Source organism: Dermochelys coriacea, chromosome 4 (assembly GCF_009764565.3).
Source record: "Dermochelys coriacea isolate rDerCor1 chromosome 4, rDerCor1.pri.v4, whole genome shotgun sequence".
Taxonomy (NCBI): Eukaryota; Metazoa; Chordata; order Testudines; family Dermochelyidae; genus Dermochelys; species Dermochelys coriacea.
This window is the reverse complement of record NC_050071.1, coordinates 1,509,771-1,528,728: the sequence shown is the minus strand read 5'-3', so window position 1 is coordinate 1,528,728 and position 18,958 is coordinate 1,509,771.

The window sequence follows — 18,958 nt, the reverse complement described above, 5'->3', positions numbered from 1 at the left end:
CCTCCTGCCCAGAAACGCAGCAGCAAGGACATCAGCATCAGCAGGGTGGAATTCATTCATGTCGACCACAAACCCAACATGGAAGTGCTTGCCTTTCTAGGCCAGCGTGTGTGTGTCAGAGAGGAGCATCCAGCTGCATTCAGAAGGCAGCACTGTTTCCTGGCTGGGGAAAGAGCACGAAACCTCACAGTGGGCACGAGGTGCTGCAGGGAGTGGACAGGAAGGACTGGGGGAGGGAGGAAGAGCAGTAATGGGGTGCAAACCCAGCTGGGAGTGGCCTACTTGACAGCAGGAGCTAGTCTCTGTCTCTATATAGATTGTAAAAGAAAAGGAGTACTTGTGGCACCTTAGAGACTAACAAATTTATTAGAGCATAAGCTGTTAGTCTCTAAGGTGCCACAAGTACTCCTTTTCTTTTTGCGGATACAGACTAACATGGCTTCTACTCTGAAACCTATATTGATTGTGTGTGGGAGGGCGGGGGGGGGGGTGTCTCATTTTTGGTGTTGAGAAAAGTCTGTAACCAAAGCAAATTTGCCCTTTTCCTCTGGCAGGAAAGTGTCAAATAATTAGTGACTTTCCTCCAGAGCCTCAATGATACATATGCCATATTAACACTCCCTCGCCAACCTGACTAAGCCAGCTCTTTAACAGCACTTACCCTTTCACTTTCTCTGCTTTCCCCCTTCTTTGCCACAACAGCCTGGACCCAGTGATTTGATGTGCGGATATTCCAACTCTGGGCTCATTATTAGTGGGGAGGGGGGTAGTAAATAAAATAAATTGCAATCCATTGCTGTGCAATACCCTCCTCCCCATTGAATGGCGGCTCTTGCCATGGGTTTGCTGGCCCAGGAACACCAGGGTGTTCTTGTGTCAGGAATTTCTCTTCTGCTTCCGGCTCAGTGGCTGTGGGGAAGCTGCCAGAAGGTGACTCTGAGGGGTGAGAGGAAGGAAAGTCACTGGGTGTTTTCCCTTAGCAGTTCCATACTGGTGGGAGCTTCCTGCTCTTCTATGGTTCTCATTTCCCTGAGGTGCAAGAAAAGGCACAAAACCTTAAGCCTGTGTAGATCGGCTGCCACGGATGAAGTTTCAAACAGCTCTGACATGCAGCTACACCCAACAGTGTCTTACCAGCAGTTTATGTTTAATGCAATGAGCTCTCTGGTTCCAAGCACCCAGATTACACAACCCAGATGCAGCCTTTCTCCTAGGAAGTTCTAGCTATCCTAAGGCTTTTTAAAATAAACCCCTTTTTATTAAACAAATATGTATCATAAGATGTTATCTGCTGGGAGGCATATGAGCTGAAATACAACTGTGTGATACATCCATCTGAACGAGAGCAGGGAACATAATGCACAGAGACTCATGTAAAGTAGGCAGTGGGCTACAGAGCCAGTTTCACCACCAGCTCGTTAACTGCACTCCAGCTCAGGTTGGGAAGGGCTCACAATCCCTACCCAGGATAAGCTGTTTGGTGGCCATGGGAAATGAAATTGTGCCGTCAATCAGCTTCCAATGAGCATGTGTGCACATTGCCAAAACCAAGCTCTGAGCCCTGCTGGCAGTCTGGACAAACAGGCCAAACACTGACGGGCACTGAGAGCGAATGATCCTTTTGCCCCCCAGGTGGGCTGTCTAGGTGAAGGATAAGTCATTCATGGAGCAGGTCCTCAAGGAATCAATTCTGCAGCACTTCGAGGAGAGGAAAGTGATCAGGAACAGTCAGCATGGATTCACCAAGGGCAAGTCATGCCTGCCTAATCTAATTGCCTCCTATGACAAGATAACTGGCTCTGTGGATGAGAGGAAAGCAGTGGATGTGTTGTTCCTTGACTTTAGCAAAGCTTTTGACACGGTCTCCCACAGTATTCTTACCAGCAAGTTAAAGAGGTATGGGCTGGAGGAATGGACTATAAGGTGGATAGAAAGCTGGCTAGATCATCAGGTAGTGATCAATGGCTTGATGTCTAGCTGGTAGCTGGTATCAAGCAGAGTGCCCCAAGGATGGGTCCTCCGGCTGGTTTTGTTCAATATCTTTATTAATGATCTGGAGGATGGTGTGGATTGCACCCTCAGCAAGTTTGCAGATGACACTAAACTGGGAGGAGAGGTAGATACGCTGGAGGGTAGGGATAGGATACAGATGGACCTAGACAAATTAGAGGACTGGGCCAAAAGAAATCTGTTGAGGTTCAACAAGGACAAAGTGCAGAGTCTTGCACTTAGGACGGAAGAATCCCATGTACCACTACAGACTAGGGAGGGACCGAATGGCTCGGCAGCAGTTCTGCAGAAAAGGACCTAGGGGTTACAGTGGATGAGAAGCTGGATATGAGTCAACAGTGCCCTTGGTGCCAAGAAGGCTAACGGCATTTTGGGCTTTATAAGTAGGGGCATTGCCAGCAGATCGAGGGACGTGATTATTCCCCTCTATTCGACATTGGTGAGGCCTCATCTGGAGTACTGTGTCCAGTTTTGGGCCCCACACTACAAGAAGGATGTGGAAAAATTGGAAAGAGTCCAGCGGAGGGCAAAAAAATGATTAGGGGCTGGAGCACATGATTTTGAGGATGAGGCTGTGGGAACTGGGATTGTTTATTCTGCAGAAGAGAAGAATGAGGGGGATTTGATAGCTGCTTTCAGCTACCTGAAAGGGGGTTCCAAAGAGGATGGATCTAGACTGTTCTCAGTGGTAGCAGATGACAGAACAAGGAGTAATGGTCTCAAGTTACAGTGAGGGAGGCTTAGGTTGGTTATTAGGAAAAACTTTTTCACTAGGAGGGTGGTGAAGCACTGGAATGCGTTACCTAGGGAGGTGGTGGAAACTCCTTCTTTAGAGGTTTCAGAGTAGCAGCCGTGTTAGTCGGTATTCGCAAAAAGAAAGGGAGTACTTGTGGCACCTTAGAGACTAACAAATTTATTAGAGCATAAGCTTTCGTGAGCTACAGCTCACTTCATCCGATGAAGTGAGCTGTAGCTCACGAAAGCTTATGCTCTAATAAATTTGTTAGTCTCTAAGGTGCCACAAGTACTCCTTTTCTTTTTTCCTTCTTTAGAGGTTTTTAAGTCAGGCTTGACAAAGCCCTGGCTGGGATAATTTAGTTGGGGATTGGTCCTGCTTTGAGCAGGGGGTTGGACTAGATACTCCTGAGGGCCCTTCCAACCCTGATATTCTATGAAATCTCGGTGATATATGGTGCAAGTTATACATGAGTGTAATGGGCAGTTCTATCACCTATTTCATTAACACCCACACATATTATCAGCTTTGCCAGATGCTAATCAATGGCATTTGAAGTCTCAAAGCCCAAATAAAATGCACAGATAAACCAGGGGTGGGCAAACTATGGCCCAGGAGCCACACCCAGCCCTTCAGACATTTTAATCCGTCCCCTGAGCTCCAGCAGGGGAGTGGGATCAGGGGCTTGCCCCGTTCTGTGTGTGCCGTGGCTCTGCGTGGCTCCTGGAAGCAAGGACATGTCCCCCTCTGGCTCTGCATGCTGCCCCCGCCCCAAGGGCCGCCCCTGCAGCTCCCATTAGCCAGGAACCACGGCCAATGGGAGCTGCAGGAACGGTGCTTGTGGATTGGGCAGCGTGCAGAGCTGCATGGCTGCGCCTCCATGTAGGAACTGGATGGGGGACATGCCACTGCTTCTGGGAGATGATTGAGGTAAGAGCCACCTGGAGCTTGCACCCCGACCCCCTTCCGCACCCCAATCCCATGCCCCAGCCCTGATCCCCATCCCGCCCTCTGAATCCCTCAATCCCAGCCTGGAGCACCCTCCTGCACCCCCCACCCCTCATCCCCACCCCAGATCCCACATCCCCAGCCAAAGCCCTCACACCCCACCACCAACCCCATGCCCAGCCCTGATCTCCCTGCTATTCTCCTCACCCTTGGCTCCACCACCCAGCCCAGAGCCCCCTCCTGCACCCCAAATCTCTGGCTCCACCCAGAGCCCACCCCCAGCCAGAGCCCTCTTCCCCCCGCCCCATGCCCTAACCCCCTGCCCCAGCCCTGATCCCCCTCCCACCCTCTGAAGCCCTCAATCCCAGCCCGGAGCACACCCCTGCACCCCCAACCCCTCATCCCCACCCCAGAGCCCACATCCCCAGCCAGAGCCCTCACCCCCCACACCCTCACCCTATGCCCCAACCCAGAGCCCCTCCTGCACCCTGAACTCCTCATTTCTGGCCCCACCCCAGAGCCTGTACTTCCAGCTGGAGCCCTCACCCCCTCCCGCACCCCAACCCTCAGTTTCGTGAGCATTCGTGGCCCGCCATACAATTTCCATACCCAGATGTGGCCCTCGGACCAAAACATTTGCCCACCCCTGAGATAAATGCAAACAAACCTTCTGTGCTGTGAAAGGAAACGGAGTCGGTTGCATGCCTTCCTCACTTTAACAAAGAAACCAGCAGCACGCGTGCCCCAGAGGCCACGTTGGTGGAGTCACTGTTCAGTAGAGAGGGTTTGGACGGGATGCCTTGGGAAGCTTCAAATGTACCTTTTCCATCACAGAGCCCAATTCTGCTCTCACTGGGATGTTTGCCATGGACTTCAGTGGGACAGGATGGGGCCCACATAGAAGGGGCGAGAGAGCAGGTTTAATCAAGACTAGGAGATGCATGTTGTCACTTGCTACTTTCTTCTTCAGTTCAGGGGAGCTTGTTTCTGCTTTATTAGTGGGGTCTCGCTGGTCCCAGCACATGGCAGTGGTTACAGCACATTTCCCACCTGGCTGTTACACTCGGGAAGGGGCCATACAGGCACGGCTGGAGGCTATCCAGTGCCACAGAGGGATGAGCGAACTGGTCGGATAAGGCGACAGCCCCTCCCACCCGCACGTGCAGCTTCCCCTGCAACCTGTGCTGAACCCTCTGTGCTTCCTCCCAGATGGCCGGCGGGAAAGAACCGCAGAAGGGAAGGCTGGGCCCCTGTGGGAAGAGGGGCAGGCCCCAGACTCCAGTCTCACAGGCTGACAGCCACACATCCCGGACTTGGGAGATGCAGGTTTGGGAAGGAGGTGAGGCATGAGGCCCAGCATTCCAGGGGCAGGGCCTCATCTCTCAGGCAAACTACCCCAGAAGCCAGGCTCTGGCCATGTCCACACTGCAGCTGCTACTGTAACTCAGCGACAGCCAGGCCGTAGTGCAGCTTCCTACAAGGAGTGAAGGAGTTTTCCACTGATTTACTTCGTCCAGGTCTCTGGGAGGCGGGAGCCAGGCTGCTGGAAGAATGCTTCCGCTGCCGTAGCTGAGTCCACACTGGGGGCTAGGTTGATCCAACAACACCCTAAGCGACATAGCTAGGTCGATCTAATTTTTAAGTGTAGACTAGGCCGAAGTCTGAATCTGGCCCTGCAGTAGCCCTGTCTACACTAGGCTTGTCCTTTTAAAATCTCCCAGTCTTGTTCCACCCTAATGCAGGTCCTGAGGACAGCCACCGGGGAGACTCTGATTTGGATAAGGCTTCGGTATTCTTTCCTAGGATGTCATCTCGCCTGCTCTGAGATGTTCGACACGGAGGTAATAGTGCCAGTGCCGTGTGTAGCCTAGCACTCCCAACATTGCTAGCACCCTGGCAGCTGCACCAGCAGGAGATTTCCTGGGACATGTCTAGTGATACATCGCTCTGTCCATGCCACCTGTAAGCTGGGAAATGTCACCTGGCTAGTTCAGGTCTGTCTCTGACCTTGACAACAGCCAGGCTGTGGAGGGGCTCATCAGTCATTGGCTCCCTTTGCTGGATATATTAGCTGTACCCAATCTAAATCATCTTTGGGATGCCGGGTACCAAAGTGAGAACGGTTCCATAAGGGCCGGTAACCACAGCAACAACCATTGCAACTGACTAGTCTCCCGGCTTCCCCTCAATAGTGTATGAATCCTACTTAACCCCTCTGAGAGAGGGTGGGAAACAATCCAGCATTTTCTCTCTGTCATACTGATCTGAACCCCATCAGCGTAGTATCGGAGCTCCCCTGGCAAGCCTTAGTGTCTTCTCCTCACACCCCCTGCAGGCAGGGCAGTGTGTTTATCCCCACTGGACAGAACGGAGGTAGCAAGACTAAGTGATTTGGCCAAGGTCACACAGGGAGTGTGTGGCAGAGCAGTGAATTTAACCCAGGTCTCCCAAGTCCCAGCCTAGTGTCCAGACAAATGGACCGTCTTTGCTGCACTGAAGGGGCACTGTGCATGCAGCCATCAGTTGCCTTTTTAAGACACAAATTAATGAAATAAATAGATGGGGCTTTAAAAAGGTGGACAGTGTCTTGTATTTCCCCCCTTCCCTTTCTGCCACCTTCTTGTTCTGCAAAGCAAGTTGGCCAATCTAGTGAAAAGGTCCCAAGCCATAGACACATATGGATAAGGAGGGCAATTATCATCCAGCAGGAGGAGTGATGGGAGCTCACAGAACACATCTGGGAGCCAGCCCCTGCCCGCTGTGAACTTCCTCAACTAAGCACTGGGTGGGAAATGGTGTGTCTTAGTGGGGTCACTGCTTGCTGTCAGCCTAGCGTAGGGCACGCTGCTCACACATGCCCATTGAGACGAGGGAGCTGATCAACACTGAGCGCCACTCATGTGTGACAAACAGTCTCTACCCCAGTCTCAGCCTGGCAAAGGAATGCTAATCACCGCCTCTTGCTACCCTGCTCTCCTAGCGCCGGGCTGTCACACTGCAATTCACTCTTTCACACACTCAGCTGCTTAGAAAAAAAGCACCAGGGCTCCAAGGTACCGTCTGCCCTTGTTACAGGTTGTTTCACAGTCCTGGTGGATCCAGTTCTAAGCTGCTCTCCACCGCCATTGGCAGTGCTCTTCGTACATCTTACAAGAAAAGCTGGAATAAAACTGCATTTCCATGGCAGTCAGGAGAGGCCCGTGCTCTCCCTGGGTTGTACGGCAAAGCTGGTTTGGCGAGGGGTGTGCCAGACCCTAGCTCAGGAGCCGTGGCAGCACGGGCAGCAGTGAGCAGGAGCAGAGGCTAGTGCCAGGTGGGTGTGCCCTCAGCGTGGCTAGCCCAGCTGCCGTGGCTGTGCTCCTATATTCTTTGCATGCTAGCTCAGTGAGAGCGAGTGTGCATATGTCTATGCGAGCTGGGAACCACACCCCTAGCTCCAAGAACAGGTGCAACCTCAGTGTCAAAACTCCCCTTGTCGACAGTGCAGGCAGGAGTGGAGGGGAAAAGCTCCCATCTCCCCCCGCCCCCTTACTGGGCTAGAGAGGGAGGAGAGAAAAGAAATGAGAGCAATATGTGGTAAGGTTATAGGGTAAGATGGATAGTTGAAGAGTTCCAGTTTAATAAATGGAAGCAATGCCATGGGTCACGTGAAGACTTGAGGTGCTTTAGGCAGACAGTTTAGTGGCCTACATCTCAGGGTTGAATTTGCATAGCTTTCCTTGAACCATTCAGACGTGGAGCAAACTGACAGCCCTGCAGCCCACGCCAGCTTCCCTAGCAGCCAGGCATGCAGCTTGAGCAAGGAAGGTGACAGAATTTAGCTTTGCCACACCCCATAGGGGAGAGCCCAGGGAGCAGAAAATAGTTCCCAATACCAACCTTTGTAAGCGAGGGATGGAGCCGGGGCACTGGAACAGTTTGTATAGTGGAGATGCTGAGAGCCATTGAACCAAACTGTAAACCCTCTGTGTGATGGAAACCACTTCAAGCCCAGGGGTGCGGCCGCATCCTCAGCACCCCTTGGTCCAGCACCCCTGAATGGAGTCACGGAAATACAGCTCTTTCCACATCTGGATCAAGAAACCTCTATGTTCAGTAGTATCCATGGTGTCAAACAATAGACCCAGTGTCACCTAGGATCCTCTGACTTCTCTGGCCTCCTCCAGTCTGGCACTTTCTCTATCATTGTGATTGTAGCTATGTCAGTCCCAGGACACTGGAGAGACAAGGTGGGTGAGGGAATATCTTTTATTGCACCAACTTCTGTTGGAGAGAGAGACAAGCTGAAGACAAGCTCTGTGTGGCTCGAAAGCTTCTCTCCCCCAGCAGCAGAAGTTGGTTCATTAACATATATTAGTTCCCCACCCCCCATCTCTCCATTCTCTGCAACCCAGAGACTGCCCAGGCCCTTTCTGCACAATACGCTCCTCTCTGCGGTGGTGGACGTGGCCCCCTACCCACACTGATCTTTGCTGTAGCTTTCTCAGCCGCCTTGTCTCAGCCATCCATGGGGATGCCCACAGGACCCAGTGAGCAGCTCCATTCTGGGTTCAGTACCACTGCCTCTCTGTCTCTCTCACTCCACTTTTCAACATCTTTGTACTTATGGGCATGGCAAGAATGACCAAAATTAATGAAATTACAGAACATCAAATAGCCACATCCGTGGCAGGCTTTACACCTAGGAACGTGCAGTTGTTGCTCACATTTCTTTATTTTCTCCCAGAGTTCTCTCTCTCTTGCGCACACATACGCACTCCTCCCCTGCTCTCACGTTCTCTGAAGCACTTTTGGGTAACTCAGGCCCTGATCTTGCAAACACTGACCCATGAGCTTAACTTTATGCACAAATAGTTCTACTGAAGGTAACAAAACTACTCACAGTGCATGTATTTGAACCTGGGTGTGTATCTTTTTAGTATGGTGGAAGCAACTCTTTGGATTATATTTGCTGGATTTGTGTGTGTCCAAATTGTGAATGCTGAGCACTTGAAAATCTGACCCTATAATTTTTTTATTGCTCTTTTGTGGCATGATTTCATTAAAAAGAAAACAAAAAAATTTTAAAAAGGACAAATGAGTTCCTATAAAAAACCCCAAATCATTTATCTGATCTCCCAGCTCCCACCCCCAGAGTTCAGTTGTTCCGATACAAAGGAAACATCGCTGAGTGATGAGATTTTGCAAAACCAAAACTAGAATGAGAAGAGTGATTCACAGATGAACTGGCCAGGAGAAGGCCAAAGAAACTGTAAAAGTAGATCCAAAAGTAGAGGATTTGTACTGGATGCCTTTGTCCAGGCAATAACTCTTGGGCTTGTGAGTTCAATGCGAGTTCTTAGCTATGCTTGCAGGGTTCGCCTAGGGCCAGTGCAGCGCCAGGAGAATCCTTGGAACAAAACCGGTATTCTTATTAGCTTCAAAGTTGGTGATTGCTTCTGGTTCCACTCCTGACGTGGGCTACAATGTCATGCTGTACAGCTCTGCTAGGAGTTGTTAAAAGCTGCTGTGTTCTCTCTCCGAAGTTAGCCACACGTCAGTGGTGATCTCATTAATTCCTCTCTCTTTAAGGAGGCAGCCTGCACAAGCCTGAGATAGGAGGCTCAGGTTATGTTTCCAGTTCTGCATTAACGTCTTGTGCAACTCTGAGCCTTCGCTTTCCCTACTTTGGAGAGCACTTTGATGGCTCCAGGTGACAAATGCTGTATAAGTGTTGCTTCCTGATGGGCAAGTTTTCCAACCCTGGGCATCTTTCATTGAGGGCCTGACTATGGAGTGAGGAGCTGAGCTCCAGGTATCCAGGTTTGGAACTTGCAGCTGTTGTTAATTATGTATTTTACTAAGTGCTTTTGCTCCCAAGTTAAGGTAGATATTGTGACAGACTGTACCCCAGGGCCACAATTTTTACAAGACTATGATAAATTTTGTACAAAGCATGCCTTGTGAGGTATCATTTGAAAACTCATAATCTGCTGAACATTATTGTCCTTATAAAATATGTGGTAAAGTGTAGGTAAAGTTATAAGTTTCTGCTGTACAACATTGCTGTAACATATTCCAGAGTGAAAAAGTCAGGTCCAAACCAGTTCTTCAGAGTCAAAAGACACACTGGATGCCCCAGACAGGTATCAGCATAATCAAATGAACTATAATGGACTATCAATGGCTAAGCGGACATTCTTTGGCAGGAAGAAGAATGTGGGCGAGAACTTTACACATGGGCAAAGACACAGCTGTGGGTTTCCATGCAAACAGACTGGCTGTCACCTGAAACCCAGCTGGAGATACTCCTCAAAGAGGCAAGGAGGGTATAAGAATAAGAAACAGAGACCTCCAAATCACCCCTCTTCCCCGTCATCTCTATTCAAGATATCAACAATGTCTGAAAGATAAAGGAAGCAGCATCAAATTGGAGGGAGATCCTGGCTGGAGCCATCCAGCCAGACTACTGTAAGCTTATGGTAAGAAAAACCTTTTTGCTTTTAAGTTCACTTAGCTTGTTTAGTTAGGTATTAGTTTGTGTACTATCTTTTTACTGTCTTTGTAACCACTTAAAATTCATCTTTCTGTGATAATAAACTTGTTTATTGTTTTATCTAAACCAATGGGTTTGGATTAAAGTGTTGGGAACCTTCACCTGAGATAACAGGGTCTGTGTGTATCATTTTCCATTGATGAAATGACAGACTTTCTGTGAGCTTGTATTGTCCAGAAGGCGAGAGCTGAGCAGTACAAGATGTACATTTCTGGGGAAGGTCTGGGACTGGAAATTTGCCTTGTATGTAATTCGTGAGTGACTAGACTGGGAGTGTATGCTACAGGCTGTGTGAGAGCAGGACCAGGAGTGGTTGTTCTCACGCAAAGCAGTGTAAAAGGCACCGCAGATTGGCGAACTGAGGGGACACAGACATTTAACAGTCCATATTATACACTGGGGGAATCTCACTGATATAAACCTAGACCCAGATCCTTAACGTTTAGGTGCTTAACACTCATTGACATCAATGGAGAGTTAGATGCCTAAATACCTTGGAGGATCTGGGCCCACCTCAGACAGGTCTCAGACTGCATGTGGAATAGATACACAATATATCTGTCTAGATCACTCGCACACTAAATGTAGAGCTTAGATTTTCTTTAAAGATTTTCAGCATCAGTCTGATATTTCTCCTAATAAACAATCCTGTGACAAGGCCACCTGTTTTCTAACTATGGTAAGACAGCTCAGAACAGTCTGAATAATCACCACCATTCAGGGCAAAGTCATTGCCCATTACATTACTCTCCATGTTCAGCCACCCCCCCCCACACAGTAGTGCCTAGGGGCCCAAATCAGCGCTTGGGGCCCTGTTGTGCCAGGAGCTGTACAAACCTGCAGTAAAAAGACTGCCCCTGTGCCAGAAATCTTACAAACTGCATTCACAGCCAGATACAACGCATGGATGGAACCAACAAATGGACGAGGGGAGTGGCATGGGGAGGTAACTGTCCTGTGAGCATGTTCATGGGTAGCCTCGCCATGCACACCAAGTTGTTCCTCACCTGCTTGCTGTGTAACATGGAATGGTGCCCGAGTGCTGCTGCTGTACCTACAATGCCTCATTGGCAGGAGGCTGGCAAGGGGAATGAAGTAATGCAAGATCCCCGTGTGCACCCTGGCAATTCAAAGTGTTTAGGAACGAAGGGCTGTGCTATCAGGGTGACTGTTTAAGGAGAGTCGCCCTCTCTCGAGTGGGCATGAAATCCAGGCGCCAAACCCAAACCTTATCTAAGCTACATGTCGAAAACAGCCACTGTCCTTAGGCCTTGTCCAGGGACGGCTTGCATCAGGTGGCACCAGCTCCCATTTCCCTGACAGTGGATTCCTGAAGCGGCAGGGTCCTGTGCCCCTGGGGGAGAGCCAGAGAAGCCCAGGGTGGGGGAATGGCACTACCACAACAGATCCTCGCTTCCCCATGAGCCTGTATGAGCTCCATGGCTGGAGCTCTCCAGGTGCCTGGGGGGAATGCTAGGGGTGGCGGAGGAAAGGGACAGAGCCAGGGAGCAGGTGCACTGTCTGACATGCTGCCCTTTGAGGACGTTAGTGCTGCTCTGGGATGAATCAGCATCCTCTCTGCATCTGCATCCGTTTGGGATGGGGGGCTATGCTTACACAGCTACTGGGGCAGCTCTCCCACCAGAGAAGGCAGGATGGCTGGGTTGCATGACAGACAGACAGGCAGGCACATCACATGATCCTTTCCACTAGCATCTCCAAGAGCCTCGGGTTGGCTGGCCAATGCCCCTACCCCAAAGCTCTCTCTCCATCCAGGAGCAAACACCACAGGGCAGGCCTCTAATTTGCAAAGACTGACTGTACACCGGACCAAGTAGCAGTTATGGTTTGGTCTAATTTAGCCCACCAGTAATTCCATCATGTGTCCCCATGTGCACCTACTGTGGGCCAGTGTAAGACAAACTTGAGTGAGAGGAGGGATGGTCCCATGATTAGGATTTAGGAGCCCTGGATTTAATTCCCTGCTTGGCCACACACTCCCTGTGGGCAAATCACTGTCCCTCTGTGCCGCAGCTCCCCGTCGGTACAATGGGGATCGCAGCCCTGGCCTACTTCCCAGGGGTGGGGTGAGGATAAAGACACTTAACACGGTGAGGTTCTCTAGATCTTCCCCCTGGGCCTTTCAGTGGGGAGAGAAGATGTCAAAGAAATACTCAAAAGACAGTGATTCACCCTGCCCACTGGTCACCACTTCCTCAGATCAGCGGTTTCTTTGAAAAGTTTATTCTCTTTTTTTGGTATTGTTAGTGTGAGTGTTTCAGGGGGTGAGTAATGGCAACAGCAAGAGAAAATGTAGGCAAAGGAAATTGTGGGGTGGGTGGGGATGGGGGGGCGGGGGAAGAGAAGGGCCATAAAATTAAATATGGCAAATGAATTAGTCAGTTAAGGGGGGAGGAGGAGAAAATATAAAACTCCCCAGATTCTTAAAAACGTGGAGTTCCCTGGGAAAAGGAAAAGAGGGTGAAGCAGTAAAATGGCACGAATGTTTACTCCTGTTCCATTACCAATAAAACGATTAGCAGGAGCAAGACTGAGGGCCCAATCCTGCAGTCCTTAAGTCAGGGCAGCAATCCTTAGTCATGCCAGTAGCCTTTAGCAAGACTAGCTGCTGGAGTGAGTAAAGGCCACTTTCCTGGCTCAGGGTTTCAGAATTGGGCCCTTAGTGAAGCCATTTTTCTCCTTTGTCTAAAAGTCTCCTGTGGTTGCTGCTCTGAGGCTCGGTCTATACTAGGAACTTATGTTGGCATAACTATATTGCCATGGGCGGCGTGTGAACCACCAGCTGGGGGATGCTATCCCCAGCCCCACCCCTTTCGCCCGAGGCCCTGTCCCTTCCACCCCTCACCAGAGCCAAGCCCTCTCCCCTGCCGGAGCCCAGAGCTGCCCCACCATCATGGTCACTGGCCCAGTCCCACGGCTCCCCCCAGCCCCAAAGGAGTTCTGGGAAGGTGGGAGGCATGCGGCCCCAGCCCGGGAGGTGGGGGAAGGTGGGTAGCATGTGGCCCCAGCCCCTCAGAGCACTGGGGGGCTGGAGCCAGAGGATTGGAGCTGCATACAGGGAGCGGTCACAGCAAGGGGCAGGGTCACACCTGGCTGTTTGGGAAAGCCTATGTGACCCACCTCCCATGTATATTGCTCAGGGGTGTGGCAGAGAAGTGTACTTATATTGACCCAACTCCCAGTGTAGACAGCGCTATGGTGACAGGAGGGCTTCTCCCATTGACACAGCTACTGCTTGGGGAGGTGGAGTACCTAAGTCAATGGGAGAAGCTATCGTCGGCATAGGTAGCATCTTTGCTAAAGCGCTACAGAGGCACAGCTGCAGGGCTGTAAGTGTAGACAAGCCCTGAGACACCTGGTTGGTTTCACAGAACCATAGAAGATTAGGGTTGGAAGAGACCTCAGGAGGTCCAATCCCCTGCTCATGGCAGGACCAACCCCAATTAAATCATCCCAGCCAGGGCTTCGTCAAGCCGGGCCTTAAAAACTTCTAAGGATGGAGATTCCACCACCCTAAATGTCCCATGACATCTTTTCCCCAGTGAAACTGACAGGGTTCACTCTGATTTTATTGCCTGCGATGGGTGTGTGTGTGTGCATCTCACCTCTTGAGTGCCTCCGGATGCTGCATGCATGCATGCATGCATGCATGGATGGATGGGATGGGATGGGATGTGGGCCCTCTGGTCCCAGCCAGGAACTGCCCTGCTTAACTCCTGCAGATCCTTTTATCTGCTGGTCTCTGATTGGCTGCTTCCATGAGGCCACTCTAGGCAGGTCTGGAGGACCTACCTTTGCTGTTTCTTTCCTGGGTGGGGTCGTAGTAGGACCACGGGGCCACCAGCAGGGGGCCATGATGCCCCCTGGTGCATCCCATTGTGCTGCACTCGAGGCCCTCTGAGTTAAAATCATGGTAATGAATCACATACCCAACAGCTCTATAGCAAGGGAAGGGGGTGATATATAGCACCCAAAAGGGAATGGAAGAGGGCAACTCCTCCAGCTAGCCCTCCACACTTGGACCCTCTCGCTACTCCTGCCCCCACGTTCCACCCTTCCTTCTGCCAATCCCTGCGGCGGGCTGGGGCTGGGGGGGAGAAGAAAGCAGCATGGAACAGTATCTGTGCGTAGAGTGGAGCCCGCCAAGAGGAGGAGGTGTCATAACATGCGGGCTCAATGCAGTGCCCACAGCAGTGCTGGAGCCCTTTGTGGGAGACAGCAGGACTGGGGCTAGCCTGGGAGAAGGCCAGATGCTTTGGGGATACTTCTCTTGTGGGGAGCTGAGAGCCAGAGCCCTAGACTGAGGCTTTTTGTTCTCTGTTTGTGCGGCGCCCAGCCCACGGCTGGGCTCCCAGGTGTTAGGTAATAAATCCAAGGTGAACTGAATAGGAAAAGGGCCAGTTTCATTGCCTCTTCCCTTCGCCCACAATGGGGGGGGTCTAGGCACCCTGTAAAATGCAGCTGGCAGAGCTGTGGCTTATGGGAATGATGAGTCTGGAAAGGCGTGGAGTAGAAGAGGCTTTGGAGAGGAAGTGCCTATTCCCGGCCTGCGTGCTGGCTGCACCTGGGCCTCGCTGCAGGGGTGCACACCACCCCAGGAACAAGTCGACTGACTATTGCTCCCCCCAATCAACAACCCCAATGTGCTCTGCACATGCTGTTAGTGCAGCAATGGAGGGACTGAGCGCTGGCAACGGCAGTGGTGCGTCCGGTCAGCAGCATCCCCAGCCAGCTGGACAGATTGGCCTGGTTGCCTCGACTGCTGTGGTCAGGGAGGGGGAGGCTGGCTGACAGAACAGATGAACACTGTGCCCGGCTGTGTCCTCCCTCAGAGGGGAGGATTAACTCGGTCAGGCTTCAGGTCAGGAGGAGAGATGGCCCCAAGCCAAGAAAGAGGGTCCTGAACATCGTAGCTCTGGAAATCCTGAGCTAACCCGTGTGGCTGGGCTCCAGCTCACCTTAGGGGGATGTGGAATAACCATTTCACAGGCACCTAAGTGACTTAGGCTGCTAAGTTCCATTGACTGGCAATGAGGGCTAGGCTTTTATATGCCTAAGTCCCTTTGGAAACGGGACATGTGTTCCTAAGTCACCAAGGCACGGTTGAACATTTGGCCTGTGGTCTCACCTAGAGCGCAGCATATGCGGTTCTGCAGTGATTCCCAGATTCCAAGGCCAGAAGGGACCACTGTCATCATCTAGTGGGAATGCAGTCTGCCCGGGGGCTGTCTCCCCCTTGTCCCGAGCTGAGACAGGCCACCCAGGCTCAGAGGGCTTCACACTGGCACCCCTGACGTTGAGGGGCATGTTTCAAAACCCAGGGAGACTCAGCCTAGCCAAGTGTCCTTCCAGGATAGCCCTGACCTGAGATTTACCCAGCCCTTCAGAAGACTTGGCTCTGTGTTTCCCTGGAGGGACAGGGCATGAGATGAGTGACAGACAAGTCTTACTCTAGAGAGGAGTCTTCATTGAATGGGCATCCATTGGCTTGTCTCCACCCTGTTCTCGTGGTCAGGTCTGTGCCCCCAGCTCTCTGCAAACTGGGGCAGGGACCAATTATCAGAGAATAGCTGGGAGAAGGGCTAGTTCAGAGAGCACCATTCCCTTGGGACACCTCACAGTATTGCTCAGCCTCCCAGAGCTGACCCCTTCCCCCTCCCAGGAGGGACACCATTCACCCTAGTATCCCTCCATTCTCACAGATGGCACTGTCACTGGGTCATGTCCTGATCCTCCCTCTCCCCAGTCACTGCCGTTCCCCACAGTTTGTCTGCTTCCCTCCCCAGCTCTCCAAGGCACCCCCCCCACCCACCTGTTTGGTTCCCCAGAACTGTATGAGGGGGGCAGATAAGCCTGGTCCTGTGGTGGGCAGAATACAGCAGTGGTGACAGTAAGAAGATGGAGGCATGTGCCTGCCCTGGAGGTGGCCATGCGTGAGGAGGGCAGCAGCAGCAGCTGGGGAACAGTGCTGGGGGATGGCAGGGAATACTCTTGAATCCCCCCCAAAGCATCCCATCCTGCCAGCTGTGGGACACCAGAGAGGTATGACACTACCAGAGGCACTCCCGGCACCAAGCTGCCTAGGGATCGCAAACGGCATCGGATCAGTGCCGCTGACTGGGGAAAGCCCAGGCTGAAAAGAGTGTGCACGACTTATGGGCCATGATGGATCTAGAGACTGGACCCTTCAGGTGCTTATTTCCAGACACACTAACCCCTCGGCAGATGCAGTGCCACAGACAAACAAATAGAGCAGGAACCAGGAACTAAAAGATTGTTATTTGGTTCAAAAGACAAGTGCCTGTTTTATGTTGTAACCTCTTTTCCTCTCAGTTCTCTCCCCCTCCTTCTCTGGCCCCAGGCTAGAGAGAAAATAAATAGATTTATTGCTGCGTTCACTTCCAGATGAATCATGTCATGGGACAGGGCCGTGCTAGAACAGAGAGTGAGAGATAGATGACGGTGGTGAATGACTGATGCACAGAGAAATCCTTAGCTGAGGAGCCTAGCTGACAGGGTCAAAGGAGAAAGGTGAGGTAAGTGCAGTCCCCCAAGGCAATGCCCACAATGGCAATAGACCATGTTAACTGAACCAGTTTTAAATTGTGGTTGAACAGAATTCATCTAAGGTGAAACTCAGAGGTGCCTGCTCAAGTCCATTTAAATCTCACTTTAAGCCCTAGGCTTACTTGTGTTAGCATATGTGAGATACAAGGGTGAAATTCACCTGTGGGCAAAGAGTCTGAGTATTTAAGTGGGACTTGTTTACTAGGGGAAATGGACAGGAATAGCCATTCCAGAATAGCTCCATGGGTGGACACTCTTATTCAGGAAGAGGAGTGCTTTCTCCTTAGTCAGCTTAATCCACTTTGAAAGTGGAGTAAGGCCATGTCTACACTATACCGGCTATGCTGCCATAGCTAGGGTGCCATAGCCATGCTGGCATAACCCCGTGGTGTGGGCACAGCCTACACCAACTGAAGGGTTTTTTCCAAGGATGAAGAAACACCGCCTCCCTGAGTGACAGTAGCTAGAGACAAGCATTCTTCCGGCAGCCCTGCTGTGTCTACACTGGGGGTTAGGTCAGCATACCTACGGTGCTCTGGAGGGTGGAGTTTTCACACCCCTGAATGCTTTACCTGTATCAACTTAAGTTGTAACTATAGACCAGGTCTAAGATACAGGGAATTATTCTAGAATAAGGCAGGGTTTGAATTTAAAGAGCAATAACTATTCTGAAATAACTTCCCCATGTAGACAAGTTTTTAATGGTGTATCCTCTGTGCAGGAGTGAATTTCAGAGCACGTTATTATTGCTAAAAAATAATAAAACATCACAATCATTCTCGCTAACACAATGGAAACACACTCTGCCCAGCGTGCACAGGCCAGATATAACCAGATTATACTGTTTGAAAACCATGTTAACCTAGGTTTCAGAGTAGTAGCCGTGTTAGTCTGTATTCGCAAAAAGAAAAGGAGAACTTGTGGCACCTTAGAGACTAACAAATTTATTAGAGCATAAGCTTTCGTGAGCTATAGCTCACTTCATCAGATGCATTTAGTGGAATAAACAGAGGAGAGGATCTTATCTACATTATCGATGCAGTTGTGTTAGGGAATCAAGTTACATTCATTCCCTGACATGGGTAAGGCATACCTTGATTTTGCAGTGTGGATGGGACATCAACACGTTTTAAGAATTGTGCTGAAAACTTAGCACTACTAAATAAAACAAGGATCATACTTCCATTAGGCGAGGGAGAGAATTGTGTTGTTCTTGAATCATGTTTGCACTGCAGAGTAGATAGGGCATAAAATATATTTGACACTGATTTTAAAATGGTTATGGCTGGTTTGTGCTGGCCAGGACCCTCGTATAAACTGTGTTCATGTGATTTTTATTAATATGATTTTATCTTCTTCTTGGATGGCTTAAAAACAGCAATGTTAGACGAATGTAGATGTCCAAGTCTAGGTTGGCAAGCCAATTGATTGCTTCAGGAGTGGGGGGGGGAGAGATACTTCTAGCATACAATCGCTTGGGAATTTAGGGTATGTGGAGATGTGCCAGTATGGAAAGCCACATTTGTAGTGTTGATTTTACTGTACTGTAATAATCCGCACCACAGTGTTAAGCTGCGGATTGGCAAGTGATGTGTGGGAGCTGCATCCCCAGATGGGTAAGCAGCAATCTGTGGTAGAGTTGACAAGGGCCAGTGAAGGAGTCAGTCACATTTTTTCATTGGCTGCCCTGGTCGTTGCTGCCAGTTTCTGAATAAGGTTTACATGCATCTCTGATTTGTCATGATACTTTTCAGCTACTCGTGGAGGTAGTGGGGAGTGAGTGGTATGTGAGGCTTTGGTCTAATGTCACACCAAGATGTTTCAGGGTAGGATTGTGTCTTATCTACTGGCCCTAGAAATCCACCCGCAGTTCCATCCTAGCCTTGTGATTGTTTAGAGGAAATACTGACATGACAGTCTTTGTGGGGTTTGGTTTTAACCCCTCATATAAGAAATATTCTTTAATGGTTTTGAGCTCCTTTGTTAGGGTTTGTTCTATGATAGGCAAATCTCGTGGCTGTGTCATCAGAGCAATGTCATCAACATAGATACATTTCCATGCTGATGTTTGTGGAAGGTCACTGAGTGTTAGCTCTGATTCCAGTGGTCAGCTGTCAATGAGAGTGTATGGCCTGCTCACC